The 15886-nt window shown below is 42.0% G+C and overlaps 1 long non-coding RNA gene across 2 annotated transcripts in view; it reads left to right on the top strand.

Annotated features, from left to right (window-relative positions):
* Window positions 1-4941: 4941 nt before the first annotated feature.
* LOC149743981 (uncharacterized) overlaps window positions 4942-15886 on the top strand; it is a 42098-nt gene continuing 31153 nt past the window's right edge. The window contains exons 1-2 of one of the 2 annotated variants that reach the window (XR_016391603.1): window positions 4942-11901; window positions 13837-13966. This is a non-coding gene — a long non-coding RNA (uncharacterized LOC149743981). Of the gene's footprint in view, window positions 13967-15886 lie in introns of both variants that reach the window. The other variant, XR_016391602.1, reaches the window with a different exon arrangement.

Raw genomic sequence — 15886 nt, 5'->3', positions numbered from 1 at the left:
CCTATACTTGGCTTGAGTCCCTTCTGAAACAGGGCAACTTTTAGACATGATGGTCATTCTATTACTTAGTAAATTTTCATATGTGTAACCACTTCATCTATAGTAAAAATGGTCACTACCAAATGCTGGTAGTGTAGTCACATGTGCCCATTACTAAACTATAAGGTATGTGATTTTTCTGACACTTGGAGAAAAGGCATAAATGTTCTACACAGGGATCTTTCTTACATTAAAAAGAAAATCTTTGACAATTCTGAATTCTCAATGTTTACCTCCTCTGGTGCTTGTTAGAAACAGTAATCCTTATCCTTTTTGCTGGATAATTCTCTCTTGAGAATGAACAATGATATTTTTCACTCTGTGCCCTCTCCAATCTGCCTGGCAGAGAGATCAGGGCTAAGTGGGTAAATGAGTAAATAGCTACTGGTCTTCAGAAGAAAAACACTTGAGCATGAGAATGGGAACTCCATGTTCTCTGTCTTCTTGATGTAAGACCAGGGAAGAACTGATTCTCTCATTATTCTAGATCTTCATAAAAGTGAATCTCTTAAAAACATTTCTGAGGCTAGTTGAACTTGTCTCTTTTGTGTTAAAAATAAAATCTAGGGAAAAGAAAGTTGAACCTCTTTAAAATGGCTTATACAGCCCTCCATGACCTGACTGACCCTTTTCCCTACCTGTCCAGCCTTATCTCTCATCATTTTACCTCCTAATATTTCAACCACTCTGAATGTTTTTAGTTCCTCTGACATTCTGTCTCTCTAGTGTCTTAGCAGTACCTGAGTCAGCCTGAACCATGTTTTCTTCTTCCCCATGTTCCCTCCACCTTGGCCTTGCCGACTCCTACACAACCTTCATCTTAGAGGCTGCATCCCTGGGTTAGCTTTCCCTGATCCCACACTATTCTGAAACACAGCTCTTAGGCATTGTGTTACTGATGCCCATTTACTTGTCTTTCTCCCCTACTAGACTGTGAGCTCCAAGAAGGCATGCATGTTGCATGGGGGCCTGTGTCTTTTTTATTCACTGTTTCCCCCACTCTGCCTGGCACTTTCTTCTAACAGGCTGGCACTCTGCCCACAGGCCAGATCTACCTCAGGCAGCCTTTTATGTGCCACCATTTGTTTTAATTGCACAGTTGTACATGACTGAGCAAACGATGGATGGGTACCTGTAATCAAACAGTCCGGAGATTTTAAGCACTTTCGTTCACTCCTGGAGCAGTCACTGAGCCTTGGCAATAGGCAATTTAAATTCTGGACAACGAGTTTTCAAGCCGCTTCAATGGCTACATTTTGAGAATAGCGGAAAAACTCCAACACTTTGATAATTAGACTGAATCAGTTTTCATAATTCTACTTTCTGCACCAGGATAGTTAGCAAGCTTCATTATCAGCAGCCTGATGAGAAAGCTTTTAGCTTCTGATATAGATCTTGTGAGTAATTTCTATTTGCAACCAAACTATGGCCACTCTGAACAGCAATGTTTCTTAGACAAGATGACGTATAGTTTCATTATAACTAATTTCAAAGTAGGTGCAGAACAAAGCATACAATTAGCATCTTGTCTATGTATGTTTGATCCAGAGAAAGGACAGCTGACTGCCACAGTTGAAAGCAGCCACCAAAACCCCCTGTAACCCAGAGAAGCCTGTGTTTGCTGAACCTGTAAATTTATATCTTTTCTTTTGCTCCGTATGTCTGGAACAGAGCCAGAATCTAAAAGACTCTTAGTAATTAAGGGGAATGTATCTTTAAGAAATTCCCAGAAAAGACATTTGACTTATTATCTGACAAAGCATCCTGGGCTTCCCCTTTTGGAACACTCATGAATTACTCCTTCATTGTCTCTCTTAACCCACAGTAGCCTGAATTCTCCATCAGGGCAGAGATCATTTCTGTCTTTACTACTGAATCCCCAGCACACAAAGTAGACGCTTCATGAATATTCGTTGGATGGATAGATGAATGACGTGGATGAATAAACTTCCATAGTGCTGTACGGGTATATGTGCATTTTTATCTTTGGCAGCTCTGCCTAACTGTTCTTAGTTAGAACTCCATAGCTTATTTGGAAGATTGCTTTGTATTCTATTTCAGTTACTATGGCTACACAATAAACAACCCCCAAACTTATGACTTTACCCCTCAACAACATCTAACTTGCTCACAAATCTGCAGTGTGAACAGGGCTCGGTGGAAAAAGCTCATTTCTGCTCTACTTGGTGTGGGCTCGGGCAGCTTGGAGGCTGGAGAGGGGATTCATCTGAAAGCTGCTCCTAGCTTAGGCTAGGAGTCTTAAACAGCTGAGGGCTGGTCTACCAGTGCTCATCAGATACCTTTCTCTATCTCTTTGTTGTCTCTCTATATAACCTCTTCAGCATGGTGCCTTCACGGTAATTGGACTTTGTATATGATGGCTCAGAGCTCCAGAAGTGCATGTTCTAAGGACAGAAGAAAAGCCAAGTAGACAGTGTATTGCTTTTTATGACCTGGCCACAGGAATCTCATGGTGTCATGTCTACTGCATTCTATCCCTTTGAAGAAGTCACCAAGGCCAGCCTATCTATAATCAAGGGGAGGTTGAATTAGATTCCACATCTCCTGGGAGAAGTGTCAACGAACTTGCAAACATGTTTCAAAACATCACTCACCCAGTCACTTTTCTGGAAGTTTTGCGATATCAATAAAGTTCAGACTTAACACTTACTCTGAGTGAGACAGAAACTCCCGCAGAGAAGTAAAACTCGAATATCATCATCACTTCTTACATAAAGGGATAAAGATGGGGAGTTCTCACTCCAATGTAAGGCAAAGGGTTGTAACTCCTCCAAAGGGTAGAATATTGGGGTGCATTTCTGTTCTTTGAATGGGTGCAAGTGGGACTTTTATAAAGGGAGAGGGAGAGGAGGTATAGCAGTCAATTTCAATGTAGACATTAGTAGACACAAGCTTTTCTGTACCCTCATTGCTTCCTTACTCTGTTCCAGCTTGTCCCCTCACGCCAGGCTTAAAGGAAGGCTGGTTAGTGATTTTCCCCTGGTCCTCCAGTTGCCCTTTCCAGACCCTTTCTTCCCCTGCATCTCCCACAGTTGTGCAAAATATCATTTCTATAATAAACTTAGTAAATTTTATATTCCATAATACTGATAGTGGTTCTGTTACCTAATTGAATTCTGACTGGTAGAGAAGAAACCAACATCATATTATTTTATAAAAAATTCTTTTTTTTTTAAATGGTATAATTCAGTTTGCCTATTTTTTAAAATTTATTTATTTTATTTATTTATGTTTGGCTGCATTGGGTCATCGTTGCTGTGTGTGGGCTTTCTCTAGTTGTCGCGAGCGGGAAGCTACTCTTCATGGTGGTGCACAGGCTTCTCATTGCGGTGGCTTCTCTCGTTGCAGAGCACAGGCTCCAGGTGCGCTGGCTTCAGTAGTTGTGGTGCAAGGGCTCAGTAGTTGTGGCACACGGGCTTAGTTGCTCCACGGCATGTGGGATCTTCCTAGACCAGGGATCGAACCTGTGTCCCCTGCATTGGCAGGCGGATTCTTAACCAATGTGCCATCAGGGAAGTCCCAAAAAATTCTTTTTGACTAAATATAGCTTGAATAGTTTATTATTTGCAATATGAAGCCTCAACTTCATATAGATGGCAGCTATAAACCATGTATATGGGACCATTTAAAATCTAATGGTGCTCCCCAGAACACTTTGCATTGACCTCTATTTAAAGCATCACCCAAAGATGGATAGAGTACTGGTTAATAATATGCAGTACAACATGTATTTTTCTTCTGCTAGACCAAGGGTTGGCAAACCTTTTCTGAATGAGACCAGGTAGTAAACATTCTAGGCTTTGAGAGTCCCTATTGCAAAGACTCAAATGTGCTGATAAGGTGCAAAAACAGCCACAGATAATACATGATTGAATGGGAGTGGCTGTATCCCAATGAAACTTTATTTACAAACACAGGCTGTGGGCAGGATTTGGCCTGTGGGTCTTAGTTTGCCAATCAGTGCTCAGAAGCTAGTTGACATTCTGTAAATGGTCTGATAAAGGAAAAACGCTATATAATGGAAATGATTTTCTGGAGGACCAGAGGGGATGAAACAAGCAAATGTGTAAAAGAAACAAGAAGTGACTTGCCTCAAGTGTCGCCTATGCAACTGGAACGATATCAGAGAACCAAGGGGAGGAAAGAGAGGAAAAGGTTAATGTTAAAGAAATTGAGATTAAAGTAAATTTATTTTCCCTGTGTGCTGATAGGAAATGTGTTGTGGGAAGTATATTTGTTTCATGAAGTGGGACGCAAGCAATGCCGTGTTTTTACATATCCTAAAAATATTAAGCCTCGCTCAGGCCCCCACTTGTCAAGGTTGACTAGGCAGACAGTACCAGTCATTTGTGTGTATATGTGGGTATGGGGGTAGCAGCGGTTCCCTTTCCTAGCCTGGTTGGCTTATGCAGTCCAGGAAAAAGGCAAAGGTTTCTGGCCCTCAATTCAAAGTGGTCACCATGGTGCCAAGCCCTACTATGGGATTGCGGCTGAGGTTCCCAAGGTCACAGCACTGGGGACTCAGACCAGTGCCTCAGAGACTGTGAGTGTGAGGAGGGCCAGTTCTTCCTCATCCCCCAGCCGCAGGCCTGAGGAATCTCACCTCAGATTACCCTCAATGCACCAAAACATCAAGTGACTACTCTTCACTCTGGAACAACCTAATTAGTTGCAAGCTAGTTGCCCCTAGAATGTTTTGCCCAAATACCCTCTGGCCAACTGGCTGAGTATTTACAGCCCTACTAGAAAAAGTCTGTCTCTCCTGAAGGCCTGACCCTGGGTAGAGCCTTCAGAACTGACAAATATGGTTTGGGTTGTAATTAGGGTCCTCCCACCCCCATCCCTTTTAGACAGCTTTCCTTTTTGGCCCTGGAAGAAAGGCCTTCTGGGAAGGAGAAAATACCATTCATTCCTTCCTGATAGATAAGAAGAAATAGACACAGAGAAATATCTCAGTAGATTATCATTCTACAGTAAATTCTCAATAAATTATCATGCTGCATATGTGAAATACCTTTTGCTGTTAAAAGAAACTCATGAGAATCAAGTGAAATAGTGTGTGGGAAATTTTGGTTTCTTTTTTTTCTTCATTGTTTGCAGGGCATGGAGGTGAAAAGTACATTTCCTGGATGGGGGTGAGGTTCACAGTTAAAACTAGGAGAGAGCAAAAGGGTTTTCAGGATGAGAGGAGTTACAGAAGAAATACTTCTCTCTTGCAGATCTGTGAGTTTTTTTTTTTTCCCCTCTCTGAACTCTAAATATGGTGTGTGTCTTCTGAGTTCCTGAAAATGGGCCAGCTGTTTGCAGAGTATTTAAAGAACTCAAGGGAATATTTCTAAGTTATGATGATCTCCAAAAGGGAGGCAGGGAAGATTAAGGAGCTGCTGAGTTTACCTCACGGGTGCATGATTCACTGACCCTTGTTCTTAAAATACCTGATAAGGTGGAGCCTAGGAGAGCTGAGAATACATGACTGGACCAGACCCTGCTACAATCTGCACATTCTTCAAACGTGGGGGTGAAGAATAGGATTTTGTTTAAGAACGTTGGTATTAGAGGACGTTTTCCTTGTAGCTCTTCTCTTTATTAACTGTGTGAACTTTGTGCCAGGAACTCCCTAAGCCTCAGGCTCCCTGTCTTTAAAATGGTAATAGCAGCATCTACCTCATAGGACTGAGGATAGTGTAGAGCAGTGGTTAAGAGTATGGATGCCAAGTTGGACTCTCCGGGCTCCATCAATTATCAGCTGTGGGTGAGCTTGGGCAAGTCCTTTACCTTTCCAGGCCCACTTTCCCCATATGGAGAATGGAGATACCAGGACCTATCTCTTAGTGTTGTCGTAATATTGGGTTCGCCAAAAAGTTCGTTCAGGTTTTTCTGTAAGATGTTATGGAAAAACCTGAACGAACTTTTTGGCCAACCCAATACTTTAGTAAGTTAAGAGAAGTAAACTATTTAGGGTGGTGCCTGTCACCTATTAGAGCTCAGGAAATGTTAGTTCTTCATGATGTTATTAGAAACAGGAAAGAAACTGGGGGAGCCAATGTCAAAAAGCCTATGTGAGCCTCTAGTAGATACCCAGTATCACGGTGGATCCAAAGGAGATGCAAGGTGTAGGACTATCTTACATGCATAAGTTCTTTGCCCAGAAAGGTTCTTTGGACAGATATCTATACTTCACTTATAGACTGATGCTCAGAATCCAATCATTAATGAATAAATTCATTAGCCTAAGACAGTGTATTTTGGTTTCTACTGCTACATAGAAACTACCCCTAAAATTAGTGACTTAAAATAACAGCAACCATTTATTATTTTTCCCGATTCTTTGGGTTGACTGGGCAGTTTTGCTTCACATGGTATTGGGAGAGGCTGCAGTCATCTGGAGGGCTCAATTGGGTGGGACATCCAAGATGGCTCACTCACCTGGCACACAGTCAGTGTTGGTTGGGAGGTGAGCTGGGGATGCCAAACAGAGCACCTCACTTCTCCTCCATATATCCTTTCCATGTGGCTTTGGCTGCTCATAGCATGTGTCTGGGTTCCAAGCAGTAGGAAGTAGAAGCTGCTAGTTCTCTTAAGAATTGGGCTCAGAAGCTGCAGAATGTCACTTCTGCAGCCTTCTATTACTCAAGCCAGTCACAGGGCCAGACCAGATTTAAATGGAGGAGAAATAAATTCCATCTCTTGTTATGAGAAGCAGTTTTCAGGGACAGGAAGGGGCAGTCTTTGTAGACTAGCTATCTGTAATTTATTGCCGTGTAACAAATTATCTGAAAACATAGCAGGTTAAAACAATGAACATTTGGGAATTCCCTGGTGGTCCAGTTCTCGGCGCTTTCTCTGCCGTGGCCGGGTTCAACCCCTGGTTGGAGAACTAAGATCCCGCAAGCTTCGCGGTGCGGCCAAAAACAAAAATAAAAAAATAAAACAATGAACATTTATTATCCCACGATTTCTGAGGGTCAGGGATCTAGGAATGGCTGAGCTGAGTGGTTCTGATTTCAGTCTCTTATGATGTTGCAGTCGAGCTGCAGTTTCTGAAGGCGCTGGAATATCCACTTCTAAGCTCACTCATGTGGCTCTTGGCAGGAGGCTTCAGTTTCTTGCCACAGAGTTCTCTCCACAAGGCTGCTCATCATATCGTTTCCCCCAGTATGAGTGATCTAAGAAAAGATAGCGTGATAGGGAAAGGGAGAAGAATGGGGAGAAGCAAAGTGAGAAGGAGAGGGGGTGGGTTCAGGGGAGAGAATCTCAAGGCATGAACTGCGATCCTTTTATAACCTAATATTGGAAGTGACATACTGTCACTTCTGCTATATGCTACTGGTCATACAGACCAAACCTGGAACAGTGTGGGAGGGGCCTACAAAAACGGTGTAGCTTGGAGATTTCCGGGGGTCACTTTAGAGGCTGCTTACCCCAGTAGTTCATAGTGGTGCTGTGCATGAGAAGTTTCTCACAAGCTTGTTAGGTATGCAGACTTCTTGGCTAAGTTTCCAATGTGAACCACACTTTGGGAAACCTTGACCCTATACCAAGGCTTTAGTATTATTGACTGTGTGATGTCCAAAGGGCAGTTAATTGTCTGCTGTAACCACACATTTACACTTTAGTGTGAATAGATGTGGGTTTCTCTTCTGCCTCCCAGAGGTTTTAATGCTTACTAAACATGCAGACCACAGACTTTTAGGTTATTTGGAGCAGATGCCACTGACAGATACATGGTTTTTTGGTTTGGGGTTCTTCAGTGAACTCTGCTTATTTTTAATTTTTCCTGAGCTTCAGATCCCTGCTATTGATCGACATACACGTTCTTTGAAGGTAAGTGTCTATATCAGTGGCTACTTACCTGTAGATACTCAACACATGCTTATGTACAATGATGATGTCACTACCACTGGATTTCATGAGCATCCCCAGTAAGACACTAAGTTCCTAATCTTCTAGTTTGACTCTTATCACCATGAGGAAGCCCTCCAAATGTATTTGGATTTATCCCCCCTCCTTCCCTCCCTTCTTCCTTCTTTCCCTCCCTCTGTTCTAGTCAACAGAATGTATGTATAGGTGTCACCTTTTGGGCTGTCTCTTAGCTCACAATGATTCTCCCTTCTCTTTTGCCTCCTTTGCAGTGCCCCCACTAGTTGAATTTGAACCACATAGCCCTGACCATCTAAACTTAGCAAGATGGGTCACTGTGGACACCTGATTCAAGTCAGGCAATCTGATTCTTCCCCTGGAATTTGGAATTAGGACCAAAGCGGAGACAGCAAGGGATTCTTTTTATATGACTGGACTCTTGCCCTATAGGTACAAAAACTGTGATGGAACTGAGTCCCTTCACCACCACCCTGCCCTTTTGTTGTGTAGGCTGATAACAGAAAAGTCAGTCTTAGTGATTAAAGAGCAAAGCAGATGTAGGGGCGAATGGGTGATGAAATGTGGGAGAGAGTGACCTTTGGATTCCAGATGGCTTTCCATTTCTTATATCTGTCTCTTCCTGAATCTTGGCTTGGATTCCATGAGCTTCCCATGTATGCTTTTAATATGCGCCCCATCTCCCTACCCTTTTAAATTTAAGCTAGCTCCTATAGATTTCTGCTACTTCATTGTTAACACAATCCATCTATGCAGGCACTGTACCTATACCTATAACCTGGTGAGTTCAGACACTGAAAGAAAGGATTCTTGCTGAAGGCCACCTGTAGAACAAATGTTGCATGGATATAAGGTGTTGGGAACACCCAGGAGGGATTTCTAACTCCACCTGGGAGTACTGGCAAAAGTTTTGCAGAGCAGGTGAAATCTGAGCTGGGCTTTGAAGGATGATCGGAGTTTACTGGGAATGACAAGGGTCTAAGTCCGATGTGACCAAGCTGGTATGTAAAGGAATAAGGGAGAGCACAGAAACTGGAGATGTCATTTGATGCCAGAAAAGTCAAGGGTTTCTTATGCCATGCTAAAAATAACAAGGCATATTTTCAAAAGAGAAATGAAGATAATCTAAAGCATAATTTGGAAACAATTGGTCTGGAATATCTCCTCATTATGGATTCATTTGCTATGCACTGTAATAGAGCTGGTTCTTTTAAATGCATTTGGAATTCAAATGACTCTCACATATACCTTCTATAAGGTTTGGCCTAAATTTTAGAGGAAGCTATTGGAAAGCATCCGTAATCTTTCATTCTGGTTGTAATATATTTCTGTGGCATGGCAGAGGCATTAAAAAAGAAGACTTTCACACATCACATTGGCTTAGGCCGACGTTAATTAGAAACAAAAGCAATTTGTGTTTAATTTAATGGTAGTGGGAGATTCATTATAATGTTCTTTGGTCAGACACAGTGCAATGAAGGTAGATTTCTGTGTTATTTTTCTCTCTTTCTATTTTCTTTGTCTTTCAAAGCTATGGTTTAATGTATTTCCTGGGAATTCCGACTCTATTCTTTTCATTTTCTCTCCCATTTGATTTTTTTGTTGTCACTATTAAATTTGAAATTCAATTCTTTTCTACTTCTAAGCTTACATATTTTTGTTTCTGCATCCTGTAACTACACATTTCTAATCTTCTTTATGGTGGGTAAAGTCAACTGAGGATTATTCAGGGGTTAGTAGCCAGGCTGCTAGGTCACCTTCTTCTTCCTGTTTATGATTTTATAACCTTTCACTAACACATTCACTGATAATTACCCAGGGATGAAGGAGGAAAAGGAACTCAAACAATTAAAATTTGGTGATTTTGGGGCAAATTTGATGAAAGGTTTTGTTGGGGAAGGATTTGAAACTCCTGGCTAAAAGCAAGAACTTTGATTGTCAGTAGAACTGATATTCCTGGACATACTGACTTTCCTGGATTAGAATAATAGGTTGTGGAGGGAAAGGCTAACAGTATTCTGAGACTAACCCAGTTTTTTATAATACCTGTTTTTTGGAGGTAACTATAACAGTTCAGGACCCTCAGGCTCCTTTCTGAAGTTTTAGCAAGCTGGAAGAAAAGGTTTTCTTTTAAGAAGATAGGTCCTCTAGCCTACTCCTTTATGGGATAATTTGCTTCTCATGTAGGAAAGCAGAACAGCCAGAACCCCCACTCACTTTATTGAAAGGTGGATGTAGATAGTGTGGCTTTCAGGCCCATGGATGTGCATTCTAGTCCTTGCTTTGCTGTAATCTAGCTATGTGATAACAACAGAAGCTGTACAAATAATAAACATATCCTTATGGTTTATTGCGATATTGTTTTATGCCAGACATTTCTTCTTATACTTCGTTCTTGCAAAAACCTTATGAAATAGGAAGGATTATTATCTCTACTTTATATACAGGGAAACCGAGGGCGAGAGAGAGAGGGAGAGAGAGATTATGCAGTTTGCCCGAGGTTACATGGAAGGAGACTGGCAGGAATCTAACTCCGGAGCCTTTGTTCTTAACTGCTACGTTGTATGTTCTTCCAACACTCAATTGCCTAGTCTCTCTGCTTGTTCTTACAAAAGGGAAATTCATGATTGCTGTGACACCCTCTTCCTATGGGGAGGATCAAATGAGAGTGTGAAAGGGAAAATGTTTTGAAGACTATAAAGCAGCAGAAGAACGCAAACAGTTATGAAGATGGACAGGCTGAAAGAGAGAAAGAGAGAAGGAAGTCTCCCTGGAGTGAGAATTAGAGTTTGACCTTCAGCAAAAGGGCTGCCATCACTTAGTGACAGCCCAAGCTGGGAGCCTGGGTCCCTTCTTCCACAGCTGTCAGAATGGCAGGGGCAAGGGACAGATGCCAGGCCTGGGCATCCAGGCGTGATTGGCAAGGCCCTCTTCACCAGAGGCTCTGGGCAGATTCACTCAGAGCTTGACCTTTTGAATGTAAAACACTTGTCAGGTTGCCAACTGCCAACCAGCCAGGGGGTGGATTCAGCCAGGAGAAGAATATTCCTGTGGCTGTTCCAGGGATGCTCTCTCTCTGGACCCTGTAACCACAGGGTCTCTTTTGAAGAGAAATGGCCTCTACAGAGCTCAGGGTATACTTGGAAATTGGAATCTCTTTAGTATCAGGTTGGTGTTTCTCAAATTTAAAAACCATGCCTCCATTTTATAAATGTGATACAGTCTGTAGTTTGTATTATAAAAATTAGTTATACATATTTTTCATTTTTTAGCTATAGAATTGTGTGGTTTATTTGAGTGTTTTCACCTCAAGTCTGGTAAGTCTCTCTAAGCGAGGTTCAAGGGGAGGGAATGCTTGTTCTCTTGGTAATCATTGATATAAATAGTTTATAGAAATGTCTCAGTTGACCCATTTGCATAAGAGATTGGCATAAGAGAGCTTGTGAAAGCAAAATCATGGATTGTTCTATAAACTTGTTATTGGTGGAAAAGCTTTCCTTTAGGAATAAAAAGCCAGAGAAGTCTAACATGAGAAGTTAGTAATTTATGTATTTGCAGTCACTCACTACCTAGAGTATGTATTTACATCATGTTGTTTAAATGTTTACAGTTAGGTTGATTGTAAAATGGCTGCAAATTCCTCCCATTCCAGATTGCATTCCCCTTTGCCATGTGACTTTGCTCATCCTTCTGTCAAGAGATGATAGAGTCTGTTTCTCTACCTCTTGAATCTGGGCTTGTCCATATGACCTATTTTGGTCAAAGGAACGTTAAGAAATGTGATGCAAGCAGAGGCCTGAAAACTGCTTATGCTTTGGGCTTGCCCTTTCTTGCTGCTAGGAGTCTTTTTGCCACCACTGACAAAATCCAGATCAGCATCCTGGAAGATGAAAACACATGGTAGAAAAGACAAGGGGCCAAGAGGAGGCCCCTATCCTGACTGTTCTGCCAACCACCAGGCATGTAAGTGAACCACTGTGTCTTAGTCTGTTTGGGCTGCTATAATGAAATACCAGAGACTGAGTGGTTTGTAAACAAACAGACATTTATTTCTTACGTTCCTAAAGGCTGAGAAGTCTAAGATCAAGATGCCAACAGATTCAGCATCTGGTGAGGGCCTGGTTCATAGATGGCCATCTTCTGGCTATGTCCTCACATGATAGAAGGAACAAGGGAGCTCTCTTGTGGTCTTGTGATCTGTAACAAATATATAGTCGATTTTCATCCTGTTCCTGGCACAGAGCTCCTAAGACCCTTGAAATTTCCTAAGTAATGTGAGCACGCTTTTCAACCACACCTGAATTTATGTTATTGAGGTCACTTTTGGATAGCCCTTAAGGTTGGGGGTCAGTTGCCAAGGGAACCATTAAAGTATTAGAGGATTGGAACTTTCTGCCTCCCCTCCCACCCCTCTACCTCTGGGGAAGGGAGAGAGGCTGGAGATTGAGTTCAATCACCAATCATCAGTGATTTAATCAATCATGCCTATGTAACAAAGCCTCCATAAAAATCTAAAAGGATGAGGCTCGGAGATTTTCCAGGTTGGTGAACAAGAATGTACCCACATGCCCCGAGGGCAGTGTACCCCACACTCTATGGAGACAAACTCCTGTGCTTGGGACGCTTCCGGCCTTCACCCTATGTATCTCTTCATCTGGCTCTTCATTCGCATCCTTAATATTCTTTGTAGTAAACCAGTAATGTATCAATAGTAAGTAAACTGTTTTCCTGAGTTCTGTGAGCCACTCTAGCAAATTAATCAAAGTTGAGGAGGGGGTCGTGGGAACTTCTGAGTTACAGCCATTCTGTCAGAAGTACAGGTAACAACCTGGATTTGAGCTTAGCATCCAAACGAAGTTGGGGGTGGGCAGGGGGCAGTTTTGTGGGACTGAGCCCTTTAACACAGAGGATCTGATGCTTACTCCAGGTAGATGGTATCAGAATCTAATTAAATTGTAGGGCACCAGGCCGGTGTCACAGAATTGCTCGGTGTGGGGAAAAGCCCCACACATCTGGTGTTAGATGTGAAGGCAAAGGAAGTGTAGGTGTGAGAGGAGAGGAGATACTCAGATTTTTCCCTAAAGAGGTTTCTTTTCCTTTCTTTTTTTTTGGTTATTCAGTGTTTATTAAGTAGATTCAGTCTTACATATGATATACAGATTCAAAAGAAAAAGGATTCCACATACTTAAGAAATCAGTGCATCGAGCAAGTAGCACCGTGGAGATAACAGCTTGATTAACAGCTCATTGGTCTTTTGTTAAGTGAAGAGAGGGAGTTGGCCTGTGCTAGTCATTCCACAAACAAAACAGAATTTAGTTGCATCACATAGAGAAGACACATTCTTTTATTTTATTTTTATAAATTTATTTATTTAGTTAGTTTATTTTGGCTGTGTTGGGTCTCTGTTGCTGTGCACGTGCTTTCTCTGGTTGCGGAGAGCCGGGACTACTCTTCCTTGCGGTGTGCGGGCTTCTCGTTGTGGTGGCTTCTCTTGTTGTGGAGCACAGGCACACGGGCTTCAGTAGCTGCAGCACGTGGGCTCAGTAGTTGTGGCGCACGGGCTTAGTTGCTCCATGGCATGTGGGATCTTCCCGGACCAGGGCTCGAACCCGTGTCCCCTGCGTTGGCGGGTGGACTCTTAACGATTGCGCCACCAGCGAAGCCCCGAGAAGACACATTCTAAGAATTAAAATATTAAGCCACATTTACTGGAAAAACTCACTATAAGAACACAAATTATTTTTATAGAGCATTGAAGAGGAAGTCCTCACCTGCTTAGAAGAGCCACGTTAAGTTGCATAGGTACATATCTGTAAAAATATAATTTAGAGGTGAAGCCATTGATTAAGTAGTAAAGAGTCATCTTTAAAAGTTGGTGCCATCTGCTTTGTCTTAAGTGCTATATGCTTACTGTCTGGAGCCCCCTGCCCCTCCCCAGAGGTGATGCCTTGTGAATGAGCTGCCTCCAGGGGACCCTGAAGAAATGCTTATACCGTCTGCATTGGAAAGTCTTAAAAGTCATCTCAGGTAGGGAACTTGCGCTCTTCCCCAAACGTGTCTAAATTATGCCAGGGGATTGGAAACCTCTTGGGTTGTCCCTAAATCTTGGTTGGCTTGACCCTGAAGCTCCCATGAGTCGACGTGACCTTCCCATTCCCAGGCTGTCGGGAGAAGAGCTATATCCAGCCCCAGCTCTGCAGCCAAGTTCTGCTTTCACTTTCCATGAGTCCACGCAGTTTCCCACCTGCAGCCAATAGGAAGTCTCCCTTCTGACCCCTGCTCCTAAATGGACCAGGTGACAGAGGCATGTAGGCCATCTGCCACACAGAGATTTTTTGAGATTAGAAACGTATTTTTCAGCAAATCTGAGTTCTGTGTGGTGTAGGTTTTTTGTTTTTGTTTTTAGGTGGAAACAAAGGTAAAAAGTGAGAGGTTTGTGTTTTGTGGCTTTGCTAAGCAGATGAGCTTTGAGGTGCACATTCAAGAGGTTTCTTTTTGAAGGGCATTAATCCCATTCATGAGGGTCTACCCTCAAGACCTAGTCACCTCTCAAAGACCTCACCCCCAAATACCATCACATTGGGGATTAGGTTTGAACATATGAATTCTGAGGGAGCACAAACCTTCAGTCTATAATACAGCCTAAAACCTCCAGTCCCATCCAAGCTGCCAGTTGATAACAGAGATTTGCCAAGCTGGCCTAGACCAGAACAACCGCCCAGTTGATCCACAGGATCATGAGAAATAATATTTACTGTTTTAAGCCACCAAGTGGCTTGGAGTATTTTATCATGTAGCAAAGATGATACAAACTCAAATTTCAACCCCAGTCCTTATGAGAAAGATTGGCAAACTAAGGCCATGGGGCTGGCCCCCCATTTTGTAATTAAAGTTTTTTTTGGAGCACTGTTAATTTGCAATGCATTTTTTTCCAGCTTCATTGCGATATAATTGATATACAGCATTGTGTAAGTTTAAGGTGTACAATGTGATAATTTGATATTATATATTGTATATATTGCAATATATATATATATACATGTATATATTGCAAAATTATTACAATAGGGTAAGTTCACATCATCTCTATCACCTCATCTAATGTACCGAATGGTGACTGTTAATAATATTGTATTATAAACCTGAAAGTTGCTGAGAGAGTAAATCTTAAATTTTTTCACCACACCAAAAAAAAAAAAAAGTAATTATGTTATGTATTTTCTATGGCTGCTTTTGAAAAATAATGGCTGAGTAGTTGTGACAGAGGCCAGATAGTCCTCAAAGACTGAAGTATTTACAATCTGATCCTTTAAGAAAAATTGCTGACCCCTACAATGAATTGTTTGTACTTTTCTGATTGCTGTAAAGGAGGTTTTCTTGATGCTGATTCTTTGTTAGTTGCATGTACTGGGAATATTTGCTCCAAGTTTGTAATTTATTTCACATATTTTAAGGTGTCTTTTGATAACTAATAAATTCTTAATTTTAAACAGTCAAATTGATAAATCTTTTTTTTCATAGTCAATGCTTTTTATGTCCTGATTAGAAATCATTCCCTACCTCAAGGTTTAAAAAAATCCACTTAATGGGGCTTCCCTGGTGGCGCAGTGGTTGAGAGTCCGCCTGCCGATTCAGGAGACACGGGTTCGTGCCCCGGTCCGGGAGGATCCCACATGCCGCGGAGCGGCTGCGTCCGTGAGCCACGGCCGCTGAGCCTGCGCATCCGGAGCCTGTGCTCTGCAACGGGAGAAGCCACAACAGTGAGAGGCCCGCGTACCACAAAAAAAAAAAAAAAAAAATCCACTTAATTTTTTCTATTTAAAAATAAAAGTTTTGTCTATTCCATACTCCTAATTTGTCCCTCCTCCCCCTGTGGAATTAACAGATTGTATCTGGGATTAATAGATACAAACAACTATACATAAAATAGATAAGCAACAAGGATTT

Source organism: Delphinapterus leucas, unplaced genomic scaffold (genome assembly GCF_059928025.1).
Source record: "Delphinapterus leucas isolate spDelLeu-1000000601 "Yukka" unplaced genomic scaffold, BTC_Dleu_Yukka2 spDelLeu_asBTCV2_sq31, whole genome shotgun sequence".
In the NCBI taxonomy this organism is placed as follows: domain Eukaryota; kingdom Metazoa; phylum Chordata; class Mammalia; order Artiodactyla; family Monodontidae; genus Delphinapterus; species Delphinapterus leucas.
The sequence above is the reverse complement of the archived record's forward strand: the minus strand, read 5'-3'. Positions and strand labels throughout refer to the sequence as shown.